General features: G+C 41.3%; 1 protein-coding gene and 1 non-coding gene across 8 annotated transcripts in view; both read right to left on the bottom strand.

The window, feature by feature from the left end:
• RYR2 (ryanodine receptor 2) overlaps positions 1 to 24,117 on the bottom strand; it is a 756,727-nt gene that overhangs the window by 548,834 nt on the left and 183,776 nt on the right. The gene's annotated exons all lie outside the window — the stretch shown is intronic.
• On the bottom strand, positions 18,163 to 18,297 carry LOC116573811. Its single transcript, XR_004279017.1, has one exon. It is a non-coding gene; the product is annotated as a small nucleolar RNA SNORA2/SNORA34 family (small nucleolar RNA).

The raw sequence follows: 24,117 nt of genomic DNA on the forward strand, positions 1-24,117 counted from the left end.
AGAAGGTTGGATGTATCATTAATAAATAATGACAACTTAGTCAACAGTCAAACAGTGGGCCAAGAAAGGGCAGTCTGAAGTAATGATGCTCGATTGCTTTTTCTTCTGTCTTTTCTTAAAATCTAAGTGGAGACAGAGGGACAGAAGAGGAAAACGGACCTTCTTAACTTCCACATCTGAGATGGAATAATACTAGTTTAAAACTTTTTCTGGACTGCTGCAGAACGAACTAATACGTTGACACTTGCCATATCCTTTGAGACTCATCAAAACACTTGACCAAATAACACTGTACGCTTAGAACTCAGCAAAGCATCCTCCCCTTCCATCGCTGCTTCCCTACGTTTCCACGCTGCCCTGAAGCCCAGGGGCAGGGATAAGACAGAAGAGCGACGGCAAAGGAAAGAAGATGGAGGAAGGTCAATGGCACAGGTCTGCCCCAGGGCCAGCAAGAAGGCAGTACTCTCTGCAGGGAGTTTCTAAAGGGTCATAAAACCCAGCAAAAGTTGTCCTGATTTTTCCTTTCACTGTGCACAGCCAGTTCTCAACAGTCAGGGAATACACTCCTTCCTGCCTGGTTAACTGTCCCCTCCACCAGATGTCCCTGACAAGGTAGAGTACCTAACATTAGAGCCGCTGAATTACTAAAGGAAACCTACATACAGACACACAGACACACACACACACACGCATGCGCGCGCTACTACACTAAAGAGCACAACACCTCACCAATAATTTATGGATGCAGGTACAATCAGCAATCGATTCGATCCCAACTACAGAAGAACTGAGATAGGTCAGGACTGATACACCCAATAAGACTACATGAAAAATCCATTCCGCTATCCTGATAGGACATATCCCATCTATTTTTTTAATTAACATATAATGTCTTATTTGCCCCAGGGGTATAAGTCTGTGATTCATCAGTCCTACACAATTCACAGTTCTCACCACAGCACACGCCCTCCCCAATGTCCATCCCCAGCCACCCCACTCCCTCTCACCCCCTTCCCTCCAGCAACCCTCAGTTTGTTTCCTGAGATTAATATCCCATCTATTCTTTGGTGACATTTTATTTCAAAATGGGGGGGGGGGGGTTGAAACTACCTTCACAAATACCACCCAGAAGAATAAGAGTTGCACAGAAACCATACGGTAAATGAAATTTCTTTGTTCCTATCATAAATCTTTAGAAAATAAGTTTCTGAAATATGTTCAGAGCTGTGATAGAACAAAATTTGGAATTAAAAAAGACATAAAGGGAATTCAAGCGTCGAAAATGGCTTGGATAATACGTGACTTCATATATGTGGAACTGTAATAGTGGAAACAGCTTACAAAAATTAAGCATTTAACTTGACCTTGATCACAAGAAAACTGACTTGCAAGTAAAAAATCAGATCTAGAAAGACTAAACATATTTAAGACATTCTCAGTGTCTGTTTCATGCCAGACAGAGATTAAGTTTGACAGATACATGCACCAACAGTCACATCAACAGAAATGTATCGGTTTCTCTTTTCTACTTAGAAAATATCATGCATAGACACGAAGCCTATGTTCCCAGCTCTGAAATGATCTGAAACTCCTTCTTGGCACTAAAGATTGCCACAGATAGAAAAGTCCTGTTAAAATGCATCTTCGTGTATGTGCTAGGTAAGAGTGTTAGTTTGGCTCTCTCACACCTCTACATGGAACACAACCCAAGGAACAGCTATTCAAGGAAAGGAGTGCTCCTCTCTGCACATAAAGCATTAAGACCAAACACAGAGACAGAGTCATTTAGCACTAAATAATGTCTCCCTGTCACCTGGCTGATGTTCAAGCAGAAAGTATTATGAGACCAAAGACAACACCAGATGGGATGACCCCTTAGGATTCATTCTGCAATTAGACCAGAGTGTTACCTACTGTACAAACCACTTATGAGATATTACGCTTCTATGAAAAATTAAATATATTTAGTCATACTCCTCTGAAATATTTAGTATCTGTGCAGAGCAGATAAGACCCACGTGTAAGTATAAATATAGGTACATATCATGCATAATAGATTGGTTGAGCTTGCATCCATATTTTAAAATATTAGCAGTCTGCCTTCTTCTGAGGAAAGGCAGAGGCCACAGTGAGCGAGTGGCACAATTTCTCAGAAATCCATACTAGACTCACATTGTATAAACCACATTAAAATCCTAAAGAGAAAACTACTATGTACTAATTATCCCAGCACTGAGGAGGAATACCAAAAAGATCACATTTTAAGTAAGATTATGGAAAAGATGGAGAAGTAATTTTAGAGGCAATTTTCAAGATCTGAATACACACACACACACACACATGTATATGTTTAATTTCAAGATAAGGCAATGTCAGACCTTATGGTTTCCTGCACACACTTTCCCTGTCTCTCCCAACCTTCTTCCCTCCCCCTTTAGGTATTACATATACAAGTCCATGATCCCTAGTAAGTACATTTTTCTTATATTGCATAACACAAGGACAAACTTTCAAAACTGATCCAAAAAACTACCTAACAAAACTGCATAACAGCAGTCAGATACATAGTAATATATACCACCCACAGGAGAATAAACACCACAATTTTCAGCAAAAACATGCCAACACGGAATAATGAAATTCATAGAAACTACTTTAATCTTGCTTCGGGGATAGGTTTCGATACAGATCTCCCCACCTGCACGTTTATACAAGGGTTCATCGCACAAAATGTATAGATAAAACAAGTGTCTGAATTTCTAGATTTGCTTTTGGAAAACACTGAAATATCATTATATAGCCTCAGGCTCCAGTTAATCTCTGTAATTGACACATCTATTAAATTAGGGTCTTGCTAAACATAAAAATCTATAATACAACGGGAGATTACTATCCGGTGTGCCAAGTGCCGAAACCTCTCTATTTTCATAGGCTTCCAGTAATTTACCTCACTTCTGTTGCAGTCAGTGAGTATCTCAGCTGAGTGCTTTTCTCTGACATGAGAATGAATCAATGAACCAGCCAGTTCTACCTGAGCATGGAACTCCTCATTAGGATTGGGTACATTTATGCTGTAGACAGTGAGTCCAAGCGAAGTAGCAAATTTCAGCTCTTATGTTATTTTCACTCAGCCTACACAAGTATTACAGAGACAAGCAAAATGTTAATTTGTCCATGAAGCAAATTCATGATGTAAATTTTAGGGGTAGATTTTGGAAAGCTCAGCACTGAATTCACAAATGCAAGCTTACAGCGGGGCAAAGATAATGGACAGCAAACCAGTGCCACCCAGATAAAGGGAGACACACAGATGCCTGTTCCAGAAACCCCAAGGTTGCTGGGAAGGAGCCCAATCAGAACCCAGGATCGGAAGCCCATGTTCAGCCCTTCCTGGCTGCATGACCCCAGGCAATTCTCAAGCACTTGCTCCTCAGTCCTTTTCATCTATTAGGTGGAAATAAAAACACTACCTAATAGTAAATTGTCATGAAGTGTCCAAAATACATTAACCTGTAATAATAAGTAATGTAAGTTAAGGGGGAAAAGCCTTATTTTTGGACTAAAATCAGAGTTTGAATGCCAGCTACGCAGCTCTCTGTCCTAGTCACTGTGATTGTCAGTATTTTCATCCATGAAGTGAACACCTCCCTCAGAGGGTCATGCAAGAGATTAATCAAAAAATACATTCACAAACTACCCAGGACCGGCTGCTCAGAATATAAAAGATAAATAATTGTTGCTGCATCATTCCTATTTCTGTAAGGATTAAATTCACTCGCTCAAGACACACTAGCATCAACAAGACAGAACAAGCTCCCACACCCACGAAACTCACACTCCCCCAGGAAGAGAGAAATGCCCAGCAAATGAACGGTTGTGAAAGCGAACACCGGAGACTGTAAGAGCCTACCATACAGAAGGGCAGGGTAGAGTAACGAAGAGGGGTTATGTCACCCGCTGGTCAGAATCAGCCTCTGGTCTGAGGGGACACACAATCACCATCACATCAAGTTGTGAGTGAGCATGTTGAATATTCCAGGGCAACAAATACCATTCTGCAAACGGGAAAGGGTTTCATAAGCTCCAGAAAGAGCGAGGGGGCTGGTGGGTCAAGAGGAGGGAACAAGGACAGAGGCCAGGTGGGGCGGGACCCTTGCAGGCCATGGGAAGGACTTTCAGAGTTTAGTCCAAGTAGGGCAGGAACTGTGAAGGGTTGTGAGGAGGGGAGTGACAGGACTCATTTTACTTCAAAGGACTCATTCTGGCTTCTACGTTGGGAGCAGCAATGCTAGTGGAGAGGGTATTACTATAACTGAAGCAGAAGATGATGGCGACTTCTGCTGGGATGCTGCCTGTGGGGAATCGGTGGGAAGCAGCCACAGTCTGAATGTAATTTAAAATATGGGACTCCTGGGTGGCTCAGTTGGTTAAGTGTCCGACTCTTGATCTCAGATCAGGTCTTGATCTCAGGGTCCTGAGTGAGGCTCCATGCTGGGCACGGGGCCTGCTTAAAGAAAATAAAAATTTTAAAAAGTAGCATTGACAGGAAAGGAGATGCAGATAGAGAAAGGAACAATTACAAGTGTCAGGGCTGAACACCCAGATTAAGGGCAGTGCCATGTACTAAAATGGGAACACTGGGAAAGCAGTCTGAAGCAGGGAAGGGGGCGGTGTGGGGTCAGTTTGGGACACATTAGGTTTGGGATAACTTTTATCCAAAGGAGATATCAAGTAGGCATCTAGAAACAAGACTCCAGAAGTCAGGTCAAATGTCACTGCTGAAGATAAATACTTAGGAGTCATCTGTACGATAAGATTGCAAAGGGGAAGTCAACCTCTGAGCGGGAGAAGGTGAAGATGACCATCTCTTCTGGCAATATGTTATTCATTGGTCGCCTCCTCAAGCGTCATTTCAGTAGAGTGGTGAGGATGAGATCCAGAATGGAAGGGATTTACGAGAGAATGGAAGAAGAGCAAGAAGAGATGAAGGCATGGAAAATTCTTGAACTGTGCGATAAAAGGGGAACAGAAAAATGTTACGGCAGCAGGAGGGGAATATGGAATTACGGAAGGAAATATTCTGGGGTCCTCTAATATTTCTAATATTCCTCTAATATTCTTCTGGGCATTATGGAGGGAGGTGACCAAGAGAGTCAAAATTCGTGCTCTCAATCAATAACATCAGGACAAGGATATGAAAAAAATAAAGCAAGATAGAACAAAGATTTAATGGGAGTTGATATTTTAAAGGGCTGTCTAGGGAAGAGCTCTCTGATACGATGACATTTGTGTGGATGATGTGGGAGAGTCAGCCATGAAGAGATTCAAGAAAAGGTTCTAAGAAAGGTATTAGTGGGGGTGCCTGGGTGGCTCGGTGGGTTGAGCCTCTGCCTTTGGCTCGAGTCATGATCTCAGGGTCCTGGGATCGAGCCCTGCATCAGGCTCTCTGCTCAGCATGGAGCCTGCTTCCCCCCCACCCTCTCTCTGCCTGCCTCACTACTTACTTGTGATCTCTATCAAATAAATAAAGAAAAGAAAAAAAAAGTAAGGGATTACTGATATGTTTGAGAAATATATTATCAGATGTTTATATGTTGGTAAGAATAATCCTACAGAAACCCAGTAGAGAGGGAAAAGCTTGTGAGGGAGAGGGAGATAGGACAGGTGTATCTCTACCCATCATGAGTTCAGGAGAAGGCAGTGGCCACAGGTAGGAGCAAAAACAGAGCTCCTGGTAGGTTGGTTGGTTTCGTAGAGGAAGGATGTGGAAGTTTGCTTCCAGCGACATCTGTTTTCTCAATGAATAAGAAGAAAGTTATCAGCTAAGAGTGAGAAGGAAGAAGAGGTTTGAGAAATACAATATGGGGCAGTGAACCGCCTAAGGAAACACACAAGGACAGAATGTCAAGACCCACTTGAGGTTAGAGATCCTAAACATTCACTGATACGCACAGTAATGCAAGATCTTTAAACTCTAAAATCCTGTGAAATAAATGATACTGTAAGTTTTAAAAAAAAAAAAAAAGGAAGAAAAAAATAATGGCCAAGCAGAGAAAATAAAATGTCCTACTCGTGTGGACACAGGTTGGACATGATGAGTTAAATATCCTGAAAACCGTTTACAACAAGCACCTTCCGAGCACTTAGGGTCCACCGGGGAGACAGAAGAGGGAGATAACCAATGACACTGGAGCATACACATTATAGGGTATTGGGACAGAAGGAAGAAGAGGACAGAGGAGGAGCAGGAAGGGACAGGCCACCAGGAAGAGCAGACCCAGCCTCCTGCACATGTAATAGACATCGTAGAGCCCCTTCCTACCTACTATCCAGTTCAATTCATCCCAATGCTATTTGAGACCTATTAGAAAGACTATTACAGTTGCCTAAAAAAAAAAAAATAAAAAATAACTCCATAAAGTCAAAATATCAATTAACTCTATAAATCTTGAAGTGGACTGATGGATTTCCCCAGTGGGACCCTGGTTCACAGCATCCTTCACACCTCTAGCCCAGGCCTCTCTCTTCCTGGACCACACTCTTCAGGGACAAGGATGATGCCTTCTTGTTACTGCAGCCATGCTGTCTAGCCTCATACCTGGATTATTACAGATTTTCAATAAATGTTGGATAGATCAACAAATGAATAAAAAGGTGTAAATTAAAAAAAAAAAATCATCAACTAAAGTCTCGCCAAGAGGAATTAAAATACCAAGTCTCTCACTTTCTAGCTACTTACCATTGGAATAATCCCCTTCAGGAAATTCAATGATCTTATTCACACACAAAATAAACCCCCCCTTATTATACTGCACTGATCACTATAAAGATTAAATTAAACAGACGAAGCCCTTTGGAAACTGAAGTGCTAGGTTACTAACATCCACACACGGATAGCTCGGATAAGCCACAGAGGTCACCAGCAAGGTCATGCAGAGTTTCAGCAGCATGGCAAACAGCTAATGGAGACACCTGATCACCCATAAGAACTCAGTCTAGGTCAATATTATCCACAAAAGACTGCAGTCTTTAGTAAAATAAAGCTTACCAGAAAATGTAAAAAAGTGTCCATTATGAGTGATGTGAAAACCAGACTTGGTGTAGAAAGAGAAGTCACTAGCCTGCCAAAGGTACGTACCCAAACTTTCATCTAAAGGAAATGGGCACTTTAAGCTTCCCTGGTTTCTGATATCCTTCCTGTCCATGATGCTCGATCAAAAAACTATCAAAAATGCTCAATGCAACAACTTTTATTTTTGGATTTAAAAAATTGCCTAAGAGGCCATTTAATGTCTACCATTTTTGTATGTCTTTTAAAAATTCAAATTGGACTTTTTAGAAATCTCTCAGCAGTAAGATGCTGTCACAAGGAGTTTAAGTCTCTTTATCATGAAAATTGGGTTCATTCCTTGTTTTACACGAAAAGACAGTTATATTACAACATCCTTTTCTACCCTTTCTAGCAATCAAAAGGTATCAAGGCTGTTTTATGAGCAAAAAAAAACTTCGTATGAATAGAGGAAAAGAATTTCCTGCCTGGGATTCTTTGGATTAGTACTGACAAGGAAAAATAAAAACCAAGAAAATACCCCTCAGTTCATGTTGGGGGTATCTTGGAGAGGTCTTCCATCTTGAAGATGATTTAGTCGAATTATAACTGAAACACAACCCAAAGCAGTATTTCTCTTGTTAAATAAATGGATTTTCCAAATTAAGTATCCTGCTTGTATTAATCCAATTAGATCATGCAAAATCCCCAAAGCTCATGATTTATAGGTGAGATTTCGACATTATAGAAACCTCTGACTCCTTTGCTCAGCCCCTCCAGATGTCAAATACAGTGTAAGTTTTCACCTTTAAGACCCACCTAAGATAGCTTGGACTCTGTTTTTCACCTGTGTTGCCAGCATAACCAGGCTCTCTCCAAACTACCATTTCTCCCTTCCATTCCCCACAAGGCTCTAGCCACCTTTCTCCAGTTACCCAAATACCCTGCAGCATGGTCTTTGTTCTACAAAGTGTTTCTCCTTTGTGTGTTCTTCCCATGGTGCAGTACACTCATGAATTATCTACAATGGCCAGCAAGGGACAGCTTATTAAGCTGTCATGAGCCCCTTTTCGTAATCAACTCTGGAAAGAGGAAGTCTCTTGTGCAGTCAAACATAATGAAGTTTCCAACCAACTAGCACCTCAAAGGTCTGTGACATCTCAGTGGGTTCCGTTTTTCTAATGTTTCTTTTACCCAGTAGTTACTGTAACTACCTCTCTCTCTTTTTTTCATTTTTTTTTAATCAAAGATTGCCCCTCACGGGGGTCCTTCCACAATAAATGGGCAGGACAGGGAGAGTGGGCACCCTCAATATGAAAGTCTATGTAATTTAAATTCCACAGCAAACGAAAGAACAAGAAAAGTGGAGCTGTAACTAGAAAGCTCATTTTAAAGAAACAATTTTTTTTTTTCCAGGAGCTCAAAATGCTTCCTCTTCCTGCACTATTTAATAGTTTCGAGGGCTTTTTCCTTTCACTTCTCATGCAATCTGACAGAAAAATCAGGAAAAAGTATTGTCAAACTCTTTGTGATTAAACTGTGAATCACTTAAAGATCTCTTTCAAATTAAAAGTAAGTAAAAGCAACATTTATACAAGTGCCAGTCTTCAACAAAATAAAATAGAAAAGAGGTCTTTCAATTAGGACCAAGAATCACTTACAAAATAATATATAGGACCACAAGAAATAAGGTTGTCATTAGGACAAAAAGTTTTCTCAATCTCCCATTGAAACTGGCAATCGAGTATTGTAACTTCTCCATTGCTTGGCTGAACTACCAAATTAAGTCAGTGGTCATTAAATCATGGAAACAGATAAACAAACAAATAAATATAAAACCAAAAACAAACCCACAAACCAGAAAAAAGAAATTTAAAAATAACCAAAAATTTTAAAAAACCATGGAAACCATTAAAAACAAAGTAAAAATCATCACGTTATCCTGTTTCTGAGCAAAAACCAAAATAAAGTAAGATGCCGTATTACAACCAAGCCATAAACAACAAACAAGCCATAAACGACCAAGCCAGAAAAACATGAGGAGGTAGGTTCCATTACTTTCAAACTGAGTACAAATTGTTCACATTGTACTTGACAATTCCAGTATCTCATAAACAACACTGATATGCAGAAAATGAACGTAACTGCCTGAAAACAAATAGCACTGACAAGCTCCAGATAATTCCATTATGCTGCTGGTACAGAGAAAGATCAACCAGAGTGACAGGCCAGCAGGGCCAAGAAAGAGAACAGACTTTAACACCTAGGGTGTCCTACGACTTTGGATTAAAGCTGCTTCTACAATGAAAACAAATATTCCACCGCTGTTGAGGGACAAACCTGTTGAGATTCCATGAAGAGAGAGAACAGAGGTTTCCCAGTGCAGAATTAGCAGACGCATCTTCACGCTCAATACCGTGCTTTCTCAATATTCTCTTTGTTGAGGTTTCCCTCCACTCTGAAACAGTATTTAAAACTCCTCAATTTATGGGGCGCCTGGGTGGCTCAGTGGGTGGGCCTCTGCCTTCGGATCAGGTCATGATCTTAGGGTCCTGGGATCGAGCCCCACATCGGGCTCTCGCTCAGCGGGGAGCCTGCCTTCTCCTCTCTTTCTGTCTCTCTGCCTACTTGTGCTCTGTCAAATAAATAAAATCTTTATTTAAAAAAAAAAAAAAACTCCTCAATTTATATCAAACCCCAGACACAGAGATCTCAAATAGGCAGAGAGGCAGGCAGCAGGGGTGGAGGGGGAGCAGGCTCCCCGCTGAGCAGAGATCCCGATGTCCTGACGTGGGGCTTGATCCCAGGACCCTGAGATCATGACCTGAGCCGGAGACAGGGGCTTAACCCATTGAGCCACCCAGGTGCCCCAGAAGTCTTGGTTTTGACAATCTGTGGTCTCCATCTACTTCTGTTTTAATGGAAATGAACTTTTCTCTGCACATTCTAACCGACCCTACAACCTTACTGTTTCGTGATCCTGACCAGTATGGAAAGAGAGCTGAATTGTATTTCTACCTTAACAGGAACCTGTTTGCCTTCCGGAGCCCATGTAGAAATTGTCTCATGGGGCTGCTCAGTACATGGTGAGCTGTGTCCTGCCCAAGCTCCAGGGTTCAGAGAGGCATTCCAACAGAAAAACAAAGGGGTAGCCAAAGGGTCCAATCATAAGGCACACAAAAATTACCTTGAACAAGTACTAATAAAACATCAAAACCATGAATTATTAAAAATTGTGTTTAAAATAAAACAACCCCTTGTTTTTACTAAGGAAGCAAACATACTTTAAAGCTTCACTATAAATGGCCTTCAAGGAAAAGCCCCCACTTGAACTAGTGGCATCGGACCAGAAGCACTAAGTGTGGAAAGGCTGCTTTTGTTTTCTAAATTTTGAAATACCACCTTGTGCATGAATGTAAATGGACAGGAACATTTAAAACAGAAGGGAGCAGCAGTCTCTTGTGTGGATAGCCTAGTAGTCGCTGGCCCTGCTGGTGAGATAAACCTTGATTTTCTTCTTGGGAATGAACTTCACCTCCCAGACTTTCAGTCTAAGTGATTTGAGTAAAACAGATCATGCACTCCCATCCTTCTAGGGGGCGCACTTGTGACCAGTAGTTTCCATCCTGGTGACATGACCCAAATTAGAGCAATGAGACTTAATCCCAGCAATGGAATTACTAGGAAGGCGAAGTGCTCTTTTTCTCCCAGTTTCAGAGATAGTAGAATGTATGTCAGGAGCTGGTTGTGACCATTTGGCCATGTCAGAGGAAAAACCCATCTGCATCTGAAGCCAACACTGAGGAAAGCATAGCCAAGAACCAAGGGGACCAGTCATAATGTCATCATTTGAATCCCTGGAAATGGCCATCCATGAACTGAGACCTTTTCTGGCCCTTTCAATCATAGGATTGAACCCCTCCTTTATTAACACACCCCTCCTTTATTTTGGCTTAAACCACTGTGAGTTGCGTTTCTGCACATCCCAAAGAGTGCCACCAATAACTTGAGTGAATCATTGTAGCATTGACGACATCAGAAATACAAAAATCCTTTTCAATAAAAGGAGGTCACCTTTCCTAGGAAAAGTCCATGGGGACCTGGGAGTGAGGTGATTTCCATAAGGTCACTGCTCTTCTGCAAGAATTTGTGTTATGTATTTTCTTAATTCCTTTACACTTCAGAGTAACATGACAATGGTGACCTCCTACCAGCTGGAGAACTCCTAATGTTGAAAAAATAATCCAGAATTCAATGATTTTGTGATACCAGAGAATTAAACACCAGATGAAAACAACTACATATGGCAAAAGCATGTGAGTTTCTTTTGTGCTTAAACATTAATGGCAGTCTTAATGAGCAAGCCAAATGATCTCTTCTTGTGATCAAATCCTAAAAGAGAAAGGGAAAGATACTCTTTTATCCAAGCTCCTTCCCTCCCTGCTGGGAATATTTAAATCTCAATTATTCCTCAGAGTCTTTGCAACTATGCAGCATAAATTCCTGATTTAAAAAAAAAAAAATGAGACCCTTTCTGGGTATATTCACTCCATAGTGAAAGAAGTGCTAAGAAAGAAAACATTAACAGCCTTGTTCAAGTGCACTGCAGTATGACAGTTGGAAGCTGGGGACACCCCCACACACACATTGCCTAGGTTCAGAAGCATTTTTCCAAAGAAAAACAATAGCAAAAATATACATATTTCCATTTACAGGCAAAAGTTCACCTGTCTTTTACACGTTAGTATTTTTAAGTTTCTATGTGTCTACTGAAAAGGGAAGTCAAGAAGAAAGTCTGATTGGGAAAAGTGCTGATGTTGACCCAGGTAGCAGGATCATTCATCTGGATGCTTCCAAATCACCTAATTGGTTTAGTACCCCTTTCTGTGGTTTTTCACACTCACCTTCTCAATGCTCATAAATATGCTAGAGAACAGGTCATTATTCAATTCAAGACAAAGTCAAACCATAACTGCAAAGGTCAACTGCAACTCTAGTCTAGATCTGAGGTGAATGGCAGGTTCATTACTAACCTGGACACACCCAGCAGCTACAGACCAAAGAACAGAACAGTTGGTCTAGCAGGTGGTTCCACAGAACTCACCATGACTCCTCACAGTGGAGGCGGCAGCCAAGACCATGGACCAAGGACCAAGGTTAGGATTCTCAATATCCAATGATCGGTATTTTCCTTCTCTAAACTATGAGACCCTCCTAGCACCCTACCGTAAATAATTAAAGGATACTGACACAGTCTCCAATCATTCCCCATCCCCATTTTCCAATTCAGGAAAGGACCATACAAAAAAAAACACTTTCTCTTGTAATATCTTAAAGTACCACATGCCATTAGTAAAAGCTTCTACTATTAAACATTCTATATTAAATTACCTAAATTCAATGTAACGTTTTTTCTCTGGTTTACCATTTCAAAGATGAAGGGTTTATTGCCTGCTATCTTCAGGACTTTTTGGTACTTATCCTTAACTTCAGCTGATCTTTCTTTACTAGTAACCATCTTTATCATCTTGGAGAAACCATTTAATTTTCCTAGACCTAAATTTCATCCTCTACAAAATAAAGTATCAGAACAAATTTGTGGACACTTAAGGCTTTTACTAAGTCAATGTTCATCCCAACACTCTAGGTTGGTTCCTTAGACTCTATTCTAGCTCTTCAAATTTGTGCCCCATGTACATTTTTTCCTACATTCCCAATTCTTTCCTGGTACTTCCCAAGGAAAAAAAGTAATAAAGATACAGATAAAAAGAATCCAACACAAAATTTCAATGCTCTTCACTGACCTCCTATCTCACAATACCCACTACAGGTGAATGGGAGGGGCGCTAATATGGCAACCACTGTGTCTGAAACATGGAAGGCATACCCTTTCTTCTCTTCCTGGTATCAGAGCTAATGAAAGCCATCAGCTGGTCATTAGAAATAAACCTTTCCAATCTGTAAGTCAGGTTTTTAGTGTTTTGCTGTTATTTTGAAAAACTGATGGATGACAGAACACTACGGAGGGGAAGAGAAGTTTGTATTCAGGGACTCCCCATATACTCTCATATGGGGATATGGGTATCCCCATATACTCCATATACTCTCAGGATATGCTGGAATGAAGACAGGCTTGGGGAATTCCTACTCCTAATGCAAAACAACACTGGGATAAAGGTAAGTATGTGATGAACACCAATGCTTGCTTCTCACGCTTTCCTCAAATATACACACACATGACATGCTAAAAGTTAGCATGTGTCGGTTTAAATGATAGCACATCTGTACCCTACCTTTTGCTCTAAAAACTATTTTAACAACCACGGTGTCTAGCCTTAAGGGATATGGGAAAGCATCTCAGTGATCTATCCTCCTCTTAGGCCCCTGTTACTTAATGACATGAATGACCATAGCTGCGGGATCTTCACACACGCGTAGGGAGCAAATCAATGTTGCAATTGCAGGAGTCAAGCCCAAACTTTTCCAATTTTTTGATAAACTAAGGAATACATAGTTCACTCCGCAATCTCCTTTGCTTGTTAGTGATGAGGAACTGTGCTGTGAATTCGGATGAACTGGTGTTAATATCCAGAAACCACTTTGAGAAGCAGCCCTACAATTTATAGAAATCATAAAACCACTCATGATAAAGAATCTGATAAGGAGACCAGAAGTGATATGGATCCCTACTGATCTTGCTAGCTGAATACGCACTCCTGATTTCAAGAACAACTGTGCATCAATGACCAGGGGAAGGCTAGTCAGGAAGGCTCACACAGTACTGGGACCTTCCGCCATGGAGATGGGCCTTTGGCAAAAAGTAGGAAAACACCTCTTGTTTAAAGGACAGCTCTCTAGAATCCTTTTCTCTACTATTCATAAATACTATACAACAAGAAAAGTCAATGTATATGGACTGGAGTCGAGAGAAGAGATCAAATAGTAAAACCTCATTTTTTTTTTTTTTTAAACATTTAGTCAGAATTTTGGAGAGGACGCCTGGGCTTCTGAATCAAGATGCTTCAAAAATAGACCCCAAATCCCAAAGAGAGCTACACTAGTGTTTTTAAGTACCTTTATCAGTAAGAGTAGAGGACACATCTTTCACAGCATCCATAAGCTTCTTTAAAAAATGAACTAGATTTTGGGATCCCTGGGTGGCTCCACTCAGCTGAGCATCTGACTCTTGGTTTTGGCTCAGGTCATGATCTCACCACCCCAGGATTGAGCCCTGTGTCAGGCTCCATGCTCAGTGCACAGTCTGCTTAGGATTCTTCCCCTTTTCTTCTCCTTCCCCCTCTGCCCATTCCCCCATCCGCATGCCCAGGAGCACACATATGCTTTAAATCTTTTTTTTGAAAACTAAATATAAAAAATAAAAATTAGATTTTTGACCATAAAAAAAAAAATCACAAAATTTTGAGTTCCCTGGGGGCCACGTACATCATCTGTGAGTCCCCTACACTTACTGCAAATGTAAGAAATTAATAGGTACCACTAAAATTTACTGAATGAAAAAAAAATGTGACTGAAAAAAGTATTCTCTACTTCCATACATCTAATAAGATTAGGCTATCTAGAAATGTTTTCTATTTCCTAGAATATTAATCATCAGTCTAGCCCTGTTTAATATTCACAAAAAGAAAATTTATAATCATAAGTATGTTTACAACTTTCAATTTACATATATTTTTTTAAGATTTTCTTTATTTATTTGGCAGAGAGAGAGAGACAGCGAGAGAGGGAACACAAGCAGGGGGTACAGGAGAGGGAGAAGCAGACTTCCCACCAACAAGGGAGCCTGATGACAGGCTTGATTCCAGGACCCTGCGATCTTGACCTGAGCCAAAGGCAGATGCCTAACTACTGAACCACCCAGGAGCCCCTCAATTTACATATTTTAATTTATCCCCACAGTTAAGAAATTTGCCATCATTCCAACATAGAGCATGTAAAAACATTTTAACACCTGAGATCTGAGGACAAGCCAATTCCTACTGAACAGATACTTCAGACGTAAACTTCGGAATATTCCACAGGCTCTGTATGGGAAGGAATTCATGAAGGAATTAAATACCACAATTTACTAACAACCAAAACTACTTTCTGGTAAGTATTGTGAATTCTGTCTAGACATAGAGGGTTGATGAATGAAGGGTGGGAATGACACGGGAAGGTTCAAAGGTTCACTTTGAGGGGTCCCCTCCAACTCTTATGGTTCCCTAACCTTATTACATAAGAATATGTATCTTTAGGTGGAAAGGCACAGAAGCAAGAAAGAGACTTGATTCTTGCTGAAAAAGAAAGGGGTTTACTCCAAGGTTAAGGTTCCCTCAGGATATTCTAGAAACAAAATGTCGGCAGCTCTCACAATCAAGGGCAATTCACACTAAGTGCAATCCTTACGAGTTCCCTGAAGTCAGTTACTTAGTATTTCGTGTATGAATGCCCAGTACTGACCGGTAGGCCCAGTATCTTGTATGTCCTCAATAAACGTTTACTGACTAAATTCAAGACTCTCTCACTCTCAGCAAATGTAATAATTTATAAAGTAATTCAAATAAACACCAAAGCTTCTGCATACAAAATAACAAAACTGGCAAAGACAGAGTTGAAGCGTAACCCATTATAATCAATTAAGAAAAACATGGAAGCTGTGTCTTTTTCAATTTAAATTATTTGTTTGCCATAGCTGGTAGGGTTATTTAATGTCTTGAAAAACAAACAAAAAATTTTGGAGATTATAGTATCAGCTTCCTCAGAGGGCAGGAAGTAGGTCTTCCTATTCAAAGAAGGCAGGGCAAAATTTCAGTAGATGGGACCATCTTCTGCCTGGAAACTAAGAAGTCTCTGGGGAACTTGAAGATAGGAGCAGAAAGTTATTGTTCCTACAAAGGTCAGACAGTTTACCTAGAACTTCTAAAAGAAACTTCAGAAAGTTTCTCATCTTTTCAGACTTTGCTGGTTACTAGCTAAGTGGGGGAACCACACAGAACTGTCCAGTAAGACATATGACCCAGGGTTCTGGGGAGTAAAGCACGGAACATGTAGAACTTTCCTAATACCTTAGAAAGAGTTGAATACTGAACTCTGATTGGTAAAGAACATGCTTACGGACATACGTTCCTACAGTTGGATTATTAACAGTTAGGAGAGTTGTTAAATGGGAGTTTTGATTTGCAGGATTTCTAAAACAAGTTACATTCAAAGGGCATATCCTTCCTAACAGACACTCCAAGGAATGCATAAACAACAAAACCAACAAGTATAAGACCACCAAGCTGGGAAAGGCAAGACTAATAGCCATTATACTTGAATGATGCATATTCTAGTCATGACACAGGCATAAAAATAGAGAACATCAGAAAGTCACCCAATAGAAACTGAGTATTAAAAAGTCACCCAAAAAGGTGTTAATAATAACAAATTCATAACTAATTAATAACTAATAACAAATTACCAGAGAAGACTAAGAGGGAAAAAAAAATACTAAATACCTAATGTGATCATTTATACCATAAACTTCTCTCTCTAGAACAAAAAATTCTTGGGTTTAAGGGTAGCACAAGGAGGAATTTCAAAATGGATAAAGCAATCTGTGAACTTCTGAAAACACTTTGTTTCATCTTAGTCACATGTTCTAACAGCAGAATTAAAAATTTTGCAGCATTGAAACAAACTGGAGACCCTTACCAAACCATAATTTACCATTTTCATGGGAATATAGGAATTATCTCAGGGTATTTCCTCTTAATAAATATGCCCCAACTACAAAGTGATGTTTCTTTAATCTTCACGTTCTTTCTCCATTGGCTTTCCATATTTTTCCTCAATATCTTTCCTACTATGCAAAGCTGATAAAAGTATCAGTTGTGTATACTGTAGGTAAGCAATGAACAAAAATGTCTTCAGCGCTGAAGTACTTTCAAGCATAATTTCCCATCACTCTAGCATCTGCAACTTTCTCTCTTCTGTTCACATTTTCTAATGTGCTACGGTCTAAATGCTTGGGTCCCCCCAAAATTCACATGTTGGAATCCTAATGCCCATGTGATGCTGTTAGAAGGTGGGGCCTTTGGGAGGTGTTTAGGTCATGAACATGAAGCCCTCATGAATGGGATTAATGTCCTTCTGAAAGAGAGCCCACAAGGCTCCCTAGACCTTCCATGACATTAGGACAGAGTGAGAAGTCTGGACCCAGAAGACCGCCCTCACCCACCATGCTGCACCCTGACCTCAGACTTCCAGCCACCAAAACTGCAGGAAATAAACTCGGTGGCTTAAGCCACCCAGTCTGTGGTGTTTTGTGATAGCACCCCAAACAGATAAGATACCATGTAGACCCCAGAAGTTCTTACCTAAAATCAGAAAAACATTAGAGGGCGCCTGGGTGGCTCAGTTCGTCGGGCGACTGCCTTCAGTTCAGAGCTGATCCCGGAGTCCTGGGATCAAATTCCACATTGGGTTCCCAACTCTACAGGGAGTCTGCTTCTCCCTCTGACCATCTCCCCTCTCATGCTCTCTCTCACTCTCAAATAAATAAATAAATAAAATCTTTTTTAAAAATGTTTGAAAAGAAATGAGCTACAAAACACTGGGTCAGTAGTGAAAAGACCTCATGTTATTCAGCATCTAGTTGTGAGGCACAGAGATGCTGAGTGATTTGTCCATCGCCACCCTGATCCACGGCAAAGAAAATCAGTACTCATCATGGCTCCTTTAAAAACCAAAGTAGAGTAGGACTGAGCAGGAGGACATGGAGAAGGCAGAAAAGACCAGACAACACACTATGACCTGCTCAGGCCATGGACTTAAGCCTCCGGACAAGGCCATCAGGTCCCCAGTGCCTAACGCCGCACACATCTCCCTTCGTTGGGGAACATGAAAAAGCATCTTCTGTATTCATACCCATGTACTATATCGTGGAGAGATTAACTAAATTTCAGCTCGGAGGGGAATTTATGTGGCTAAAACAAAATGCAGGAAAGGTATGGTAAGTATTTTAATAAACCGTATGTGCTGCTAATGCTACCACTGGGCTCTCCATTATAGATTCACATACATATAATCAACATGAACTACATTCCTTGACAAAGTTCCCCGCCCCCCAGAAAGTATGTTTTTCCAATCGAATGAGCCATTCCCCCCTGGATGTTGAACGGTTAACAGACCACAGAAACACATCACTCTTGGCTCCTGTTTTGAAACCAGCAGCTAGAGCAAACCATGGGTCTTGAACTCAGGGCCTAGGTCAGTAAAGTTTTAAGAAGCTCTAATTCACTTTACATACCTCTGTACAGCAAGGCATTTACCTGGCTGAATAAGTAAACACGAAAAAATGATGCAAAAAATAACAATGTCCAGTTCTTTGATTGTCATGATACAAAGCTACTCACAGACCAAACAATCACTACATAAACAAATCTCATGATCCTCACTCATTTTGCTAAAATCATGGTCTTCTTAAAATGACCACAGACTTAACGTCTATACAAGGAAAAGTGCACTTCAAATTACAACTAGTGACAGTTTTAGGAGTATCCTTTTAAAAACGAAAACAGGGCAATATACAACTAACTTTTCTATTAAGCTATCTATCATGTTAACGGATAAAAATGTTATTTAAAAACTTGTGTCTCTACTGTCAAGGAAGATTCCTCAAAATAACTCCATTTGGAGGAAAAAAGTAACATAATGTTGAGAGAGTTATTCATTTCAAATGATTGTTGGCTATTGTTTTTCATTTTTCTAAAGCTATCTGGCATTAAAGGACTTGGTAACAAGTCTGAAACTCCAGTAACTAACATGTATAAGAGAGATTAAAGTCAACATTCTCTTTTAAATAAATCAAATAGCCTTAGGGATAATATTAGAAATATTTATTTTTAAAAGTATTGGAATGATCACTAGGGGGACATTTGCCCTCTCTATTTATGTTAGCCACAATTTAAGGGTTTGGTTTTTTTTTTTTTTCCACTCAGTGTTTCCTCCAGGATAAATAAGATAGTTGCTTTTCATAATTAATTTTAGTTACTTTCCTCAGGGTAATGTAATAGTTCAACATTTTATTCACCTTTCAGCCTAACAACAATTTATGATGACATAAAAAAGGCATCTAGATGGCAGTGTCCAGGCAGAAGGCAGAGTTCCATTAAAAAACAAAACAAAACAAAACAAAACCACACAAGGAAAATGGTCTTCCCAGGCTAGTGTTTTTCTAAATGAGTCAACAGGGCTGGTGCTGGGGGGCACCTATCCTGTACAATACCCCACATGGTCTTCCCCTGCCCAGGAGCAACGGCAAGACTTGTGGGGGATCTCGTTACATCTAGAACCCACCAAGGTAACTGCTGGGCCACTTCAGTCTATATTAGGAGTCTGGTAAATTTCAGTCCAAAGCCTTCTAGTGGGAACCAAAACCCCTGAGGGTATGAATCTTAAGAAGTGAACTAACTGGCATAGATTGCCATCTCCCCAGCCCCAGGCAAGCATGCTGGGCACAGCATGCGTGAGCGTGAGGATACAAGCACATTCAACACCCTTGAGGATGTCCTACTGTGTTCACAAGCAAGCCTGGGGTACAACTTTACCCCCAATCATCTGCACAACCTCTGGGAACCAGCATCACTCCTGAAAGTCTGAGACTCTGCATCTGTAGAGGTTAAGACCTGGAATTACAGGACGCCGTGATTAAAGTGACTGGCACAGTCCAAGGCACATTGCCAAATGCAAAACGTGTTATCTAACTCTGCTCTCTCTTCCCCCACTCCCTTCATGTCACTGCACAGTTCTCATTCAAGCTCTACGCCAAAGAGCTTTCGAAAACCATGAAAAGGAAAAGAACGTGTCCTGTGTTTTAGAAAACAGTTTTTATATAAATTTTGGACAGCCCTCATCTTTACCATTTACCCATAATTATTATTAAACAGTATGTGACATACATGCCACTTCATTCCCAGAGGGCTCCCTACAAATGAACATCTGGCCTCCTACACTCTCTTGTCACTCTTATGAACCACAAATTTGGGGGCACCTGGATGGCTCAGTCAGTTAAGCTTCTGCCTTCATCTCAGAGTCCTGGGATGGAGCCCCACATAGGGCTTCCTGCTCAGCGGGGAGCCTGCTTCTCCCTCTCTCTGCTCTTCCCCTGCTTGTGCTCTCTCTCTCTCAAATAAAATCTTCAAACACACACACAGACACACACACAGACACACACACACATTTCACCACTAATTCCTTCTTGTCTATACTGCAAAGTAGCACTGGAATTTTTTTTTTAATTTTATTTCTTATTTCAGAGAGGGAGAGAGAGAGCAAGCATAAGTGGAGGCTGGGGGAAAGGGAGAAGGAGACCTCCCCGCTGAGTGGAGAGCCAGATGCGGGGCTTGATCCCAGGATTGTGGGATCATGACCAGAGCTGAAGGCAGATGCATAACCAACTGAGCCACCCACGTGCACCAGCCCTGAAGTTTTAAACGCTCCTAAATGTTATTACAATAGAGAACAAGGTAAAGTCTAACTACCTACTAAGTTATCTCTCCCAGCCACCTAGTTAGATACTGTTGCTGAGCTATCCTCGCTGCTTAGAGACCTGAGGTGCTTTTCTAAGTGAATAAAATTACTATTTATATCACAAAACATTCACTAAGACAATCATGCCTTCTAAAGCATAAGAAACGGTCACACTGTCAGAAAGGAAAAAAAAAAACAAACAAACAGGTAAGCAATGGCTTTGGAAATAGAAGGGAAAAGACAAAGCACTTCAAGGACACAGAAAGGAAACAGAAGTACATGGATCCAGAGGGCTCCACTTTAGTTCCAGAAATCAGGAGGAGGGGAAAGATGCAGCAATTTAATATGAACTCAGGAGGAATCCTAGTCTATTTACAGCATCATGCAGTTTTTTCAACGAACCACCCAAGCATTACTGAACATCATCATGGCAACCCCTGTAATAGGACCGCTAACTTTCAGCTAGATTCCACACTGGATCAACTTCTGACTCTGAAGTGAGTTTCCATTAGGAAGGATTTTCTCAGGCTTCTGTCTCGTCCTCCTCTGCACTCAGGAGATGGCTTAACCTAGTGGATTGGCCCTTTCCTCCTTGTGAGAATGCACCGCCCACTAGAATGGGCTACCCAATCAGTAATAAATGTGATGTCATAATCTCTCACTTGCTCTAATCTTTTATTTCCCTCATTCTTCAGAACCCAAGCAAGAAAATGGATGTTACTGCCTGGGCCCGCTCAGACAGACTAAGAAGCGACCACGTCCCATGAAGACTCAAACAAATCTAACATTTGGAAACACAGTTCAGGGGTTAAGAGTAGAGAATCTAAAACTCGGGTGCAAGGGGCACCCAAGTGGTCAGTCAGTTAAGCACCCCACTGTTGGTTCTGGTTCAGGTCATGATCTCAGGGTTGTGAGATCGAGTCCTATGTTGGGCTCTGAGCTCAGCAGGGATTCGGCTCAAGATTCTCATTCGCTCTCCTCCTCTCTCTCTCTCTCTGCCCCACCCCCTGTTCCTGCTTGCTTTTTAAATAAATAAAAACTATTTTTTAAAAAAGTGGGATGTGGGGCACCTGGGTGGCTCAGTGGGTTAAAGCCTCTGCCTTCGGCTCAGGTCATGATCCCAGGGTCCTGGGATCGAGCCCCAAATCAGGCTCTGCTCAGCAGGGAGCCTGCTTCCTCCTCTCTCTCTGCCTGCCTCTCTGCCTACTTGTGATCTCTGTCAAATAAATAAATAAAATGTTTTAAAAAAAAAACGTGGGATGTAATGTTCTGCCCTTCATCCTGTCTGTGGACTATAAAGGCGTGGGTAGCTGTGCCCGGATGGCTCAGTCGTTAAGTGCCTGCCTTCTTCGGCTCAGGTGGTGATCCCAGGTCATGGGATCGAGCCCTGTATAGAGCTCCCTGCTCTGAGGGAAGCCTGCTTCTCCCTCTCCCTGTCAAATAAATAAAATCTTAAAAAAAAAAAAAAAAAGTGTAGGTAAAATTCTTCACTTCACTCAGTTTCCTCACCTGTAAAATGGGGATAATAATAGTAACTCATAGGATTATTATATATGTAAAGACCTTAGCACAGTGCCTGAACATAATTAAGTAAATTTCAGGATCACTACATAGAGTACCATTTTTCTCATTATTACTGATATTATCTTGTCCCACAAGGTAAGACTTGAAAGAAAGTACTCCTCCATGCTAGGTTAGGGTCTGTTTTACGAGTTCACGTCTACACAGGACACCAAGAATGCTGAGCGAACCGTAACGGAGAAACTGTAGGAACATGAGTCCGTTGGCTCACCGTGAGCAAGGTCCTCTGAAAAAGCAGTTTCACCTCACAAGAAAAGGAAACTCCCTCAGTGCACACCATCTGGCACACACACCAAAACCTCTGTGAATGCTGTTGTTCCTTATGTCTGTAATTGCTCACCTCCCGGCCTCCGGATTGTAGGTGTGCGTGTATCTGCCTGAGGACAGCATGACTGAGGCCAACCTTAGGCGTGCTCAAATGTTTCCGGGTGACGGCAGAAAACCTACGCATCCTTTCTGCTCAGGGTTTTCTACGACCCACTCCCAGTTATTTTTCTCCCTCTACCATGTACTTAAAAAAAAAAAAAAAAAAAGGATAAAGAAAATTTTGTTATTTGTGTGCCAGAGTGCATTTTAACTGACCAAAATATGCCTACGGCTAAAATGTTAACAGAGTTGTCAAAGACCTTTCATCTCCTTAGTGACTGAAATGGGAGATCCTGCCTTACCTGGGGAAAACAGGGGCCTCCCGGCAGATCACAAAGCCACACAGAGCACAGGTAATTGGTCCAGTGAGTCACCCGCACTGGTGTTTAGGCCACACGTTATCTTTCGGGGTCAACTTGCTCTAGCAGCAGGCACCAGATCCACTGCTCTAACGGAAGCTTGGGGAAGCACCTCGTGTTTAGAAAAGCAGAGTGTGCCTGAATTAACTCAGGGCAAGCCGGCTCTCACATGTATCCTTAGAACAGTAAGACAAAGAAGAAACAGGAGTTCGGGGCTGGAAAATGCCATTGCTTCTGGACTATTATAAATTTTTTCCCCAACCTGCATCTACCCACATCACAGGTATCGCCAAAACCTTCAATACAGACTGAAAACCTCAAGGGAGAGAGGGGATATTTCTTTCCAGTATACAAGCAAAAACCCAAGGAAAGCGAGGGCAGTAGCAGCAAAAAGATAGGACTCTGGCTGGCCCAACACAAGACGTTTAGAGTATGTTTGAAGATGTAACACGGAGAGCTTCTCTCTGGTCCATTTATTATGCACCAAATTATTATGCACAAAAATATCTCCCAACACTGGCCCTGAGCCTCCATTTTCATATGTCGGAAAAGAGGATACAAAACATCACGCAAATGCAGTATTCCCAGTATAAAACAGGCACACAAGTCCTCCCAGAGTCCACTGGCTTCCCTCCATGGTACCTGCCAACGGTTATTCTCACACCTCACACACCGTCTGCTCTGCCAAAGCTGTTCCTTAACTTTCCAAATGTGTGCCTTCCAAAAGAAAATAAAAATAAAAATAAGCAGGGTCTGTAACCACTCCACTGAAAGATTATGGTACTGGGACGCCTGGGGGCTCAGTGGGTTAAGTATCTGCCTTCAGCTCAGGTCATGATCCCAGGCTCCTGGGATGGAGTCCCGCGTCAGGCTCCCTGCTCAGCAGTGAATCTGTTTCTCCCTCTCCCTTTGGCCCCCCGCCTGCCTGTGCATGCCTGCGCTCTCACTCTTTTTCTCTGGCAAATAAATAAATAAAAATCTTAAAACTCTCCAAGGGTTTTCCAGCCTCTTAGGATAAACCCATCTTCCTTACTATCACCCAGAGGGCTCTGTCTGTTCTGGTACCTTGTACCTGCTCTGAATTCACTTTTCAAAAAAGAAAAGAAAGAAAAAAAGATTATGATACCATTGATAAAATGAAAAATGTGAACACACCATTCTCCCTAGGTGACCCTCTGGCGGGAGCGGGGGAAGAGGTGGCCAAAAACAAAACCAAAACACAACAAAACAAAATGTCTATGCTGACAACTG

Source organism: Mustela erminea, chromosome 14 (genome assembly GCF_009829155.1).
Source record: "Mustela erminea isolate mMusErm1 chromosome 14, mMusErm1.Pri, whole genome shotgun sequence".
Taxonomy (NCBI): domain Eukaryota; kingdom Metazoa; phylum Chordata; class Mammalia; order Carnivora; family Mustelidae; genus Mustela; species Mustela erminea.